Source organism: Oryzias latipes, chromosome 10 (genome assembly GCF_002234675.1).
Source record: "Oryzias latipes chromosome 10, ASM223467v1".
NCBI classification, from domain to species: Eukaryota; Metazoa; Chordata; class Actinopteri; order Beloniformes; family Adrianichthyidae; genus Oryzias; species Oryzias latipes.
In genome coordinates, this window is record NC_019868.2 from 18,231,096 (window position 1) to 18,234,318 (window position 3,223).

At 41.3% G+C, this 3,223-nt stretch overlaps 1 long non-coding RNA gene across 1 annotated transcript; it reads left to right on the forward strand.

Moving 5' to 3' along the window:
- Positions 1-468: 468 nt before the first annotated feature.
- LOC111948018 lies at positions 469-3,223 on the forward strand. The gene is made up of 3 exons (XR_002874007.1): positions 469-603; positions 1,274-1,388; positions 2,786-3,223. It is a non-coding gene; the product is annotated as an uncharacterized LOC111948018 (long non-coding RNA).

Genomic DNA, 3,223 nt, shown 5'->3' on the forward strand with positions numbered 1-3,223 from the left:
TGTTTGTGCCTAGAGCACAAACACTTTTGTCTATGGAAAACACATGTCAGCAGCCAAAATGAGGAAACTAATGATGAGATAAAACCATGACCTTAAAGTTTTTTTTTTCCTCACTGAACCTTCCAGCTAGGCACACACATTTTTGGAGTTTTCTTATCAAACTTTGTTTAATTGAGAAAAGATGTAAATAAAAAGTTGAGTAACTGGGAGTTTGTCCTAAAGGTATTACTTACACTTGATTTTCCTTATAAAACCACTAGATGGCACTGTTTTACAGCATCAAACATCTCCATCCTTGCCAGATATAATCTGAGCAGATTATCCGAGCAGTGAATGTGCAATAACAGAGTTAGAGATGATATGACAGATTATTGTAACAAAGACGGCTGTTTGTGAACAGATTGCGATTGCGCGGGGGGGGGGGGGGGTGTTTACCAGTACAGGAATTCTTCCGTTGAACTTTGGGAGCCAATCAAAAGCGGAGCGTCGTCGTCCGTAGTGGCGTGCACAAGGGCGTGTGTTCACTATTTAAAGCGAAGGCTTTGCGCGGATTAGCCACATACGCATCTTACCTGGAGAGGACAGTGTCACCGCTCACCCCAGGTAAATCAAACAACAACAAAACATAATTACTATTATTTTGATATGAATGTCCCTTGAGAACATGCAATATAATGAGCTGCGTTTGATCAGAGTAACGGTGCGTAATTTATTCTCAGGTAGGATCTTAAACGTGTGCGCGGAGTGTTACGCAACATTTTCCCATAGCTTTCTGATTTCGCCGTTTTAACTGCGTGCATTGGTGAGAGAGGGGATGGACATGGAGGGAGGGGGTCCTGACTGCTGCAGTCATACTAGAGCTCGTGCGCAGACCCGTGACGAGTCCTGTTCACGTCCCACATCCTTCACGCGACGCTGTGTCGCGCGAACCTTTGGAACCCAGACGAGGTGTGGACGACAAGATAAAGATGGAGCAGACGGGCTGATTGCTCGAACTGAGCTCTGCACACAGCCCGCACTCGTGTTCAGGTCTGCGTGGATCTGCGTCTGGAAAACGGTGCAGGGTGGACTGACACTCCCCTATAGCTGAGAGGTGGATCAGGAAGTCCCTATTCCTATGTATTTGTTTATTTAACTGTCTGCATTATTCCCTATGGATTTTTACACATTTAGGTGCATGTCCTTCATGCACCATCTATTATTTTCCCCTCCAGTTTCTTTAGTTTAAATCTTCCCCTTCATCGTAGTTCTTTTTTTTTTTATTTCTCATTAGAAATCTTCCAAAATGAGTGACGCCAACCCAGTCAACCAGGAATTGGAGACGTTCAACAAGCAAAAGCTGAAGAAGACCAACACACAAGAAAAAAATCACCTCCCAACACAGGCGGGTAGGTCTAAAGAAGGCACACACAAAAAAAATAATCTCCCTGCACCCTTTTATCCTTTTTTTTTTTTTTTGCTCCTTTTCTACTTCAGCCCCACCCCGGGCTGTCATTATAAAACTATACAAATATTGCATCACAAGTGGAGTCCCACACCCAACATGGAGTTTACTCCTCACACTAATCAGAATCAAGATAAAAAGATATGACACCACCTCTTATTGTTCAAATGAACCCATAGCTGGAACCTTAACTCCTGCACAGTGAAACCCAAATGACAAAAAATAAATAAAAACGTGAAACAGATAAACTCTAATCATGTTTTAAAGACGTGTTTTGACTTGTAAAGTGTGTCTAAATTCCTAAGAATTTCCCCCTAGAGGCTAACTGCCTCCCCCCACCCCCCATATCTGACCGCACCTTTTCTTTGTCAAAACCTGAATCCAGTTTGAGCAAGTGTGCTGAAGGTCGTCTTTTTGGAGACTTGCCTTTTTTTTTAGGGAGAGTCAAACCAGGGAATGGAGGGACTATGTGTGGCTCATTGCCTTAGCACAATGACTGCATTGTACCTGTTAGCACTGATAGAGCAGACCGTTGGGAAGCAAACAAGGAAACTGGTCTTTTTTTATTGTTTTGTTTTTTTGGAAAACACACAAATACCAGTGCAACAACCTGGCTACTCCTAAGATCAATTCAAATCAAATGGGTGACAAAACTAAAGTTTGCACATAAAGAGGTCACATTTTAAATACTTTTAGCCAAGGTTTAGCGAAATCGTTTAATATTGCACAAATGTCGAGATCAAAAGTAGCATCATGAAGAAAGTTTTAAACTTTCTGCCAGCCGACAAAGGACAGTGATTGGTGTGTGCATGTGACAAGCCCTCCAAAAAGCTCATTTTTAAATGTTACCAGTTGTAAAGCACCAACAAATCTCACCCTGTTCGTAAGCCACACAGGCTAATTTATACTTCCTTGCTTTATGTAAGCACTCCTGCAAACCTGATAATTTGGGAGTGTTTGGTACAGACACACCTGATAATTGACTGGGAATCTTAGCAGTTTTTATAGGCTGTTGATCCAAAGACATGCATGACCTAGAAGTGCAACAGGCTAAACGTAATATCTTGATGTTGCAAACGTTAGAAATTCAGGTGAACTGTAAAAATTAAATTTCTTTTGGAAATACACAGGTAGGTTACATTTGCTTTATGCAAAGCTGTCCATCTCAGATGTGGCACGAATGCACTCTATTAATACTAAAGTCTTTCTGGAAGCGTTTCTGTGACGGCTCAGTGAGCCAAAATTCTCTGCCTAAAAGATTGTTGATGCTTCTGTACTGCTGGTAGTTGCCGAACAACTGTTTTGTACCTGACATTATGTTTTTTTTTGTGTTTTTCATAGAAATTGAGGAAGAGAAGAAGGCCTTGGAAGCAGCCAAGAAATGAAGCACATTTGCCATGTTTCCTCATGTCCATTCCTGCTCTGACCTGCTCGTCTTCCAGTTAGGAGTCGGCCCATCTATTCCATCTTCTTGTGTGTGGCCATGATTTCAAAAAAATGACGTTCTTGTTGCCCATCCGGGGAATATTTCCCTTGTGTAACCCCCTATTGGCTGCTTTTCCATCATGTCCTTTCCAGGCTGTTGACTGAGTGTTGAACAGAGCTCCAAACATCTATGCTTACACAAAAATGGAAAAATGATAAATGTTGTGATGAATGGTAATCTAACAAAATATTCCTAACATCGTGAGTATGCCTGTAAATGGTGCCATTAAGAAAAAATGTAATGAAAATATTTTTGTTTTGATAAAATTAAATGAATCGAACATTCTGACTACA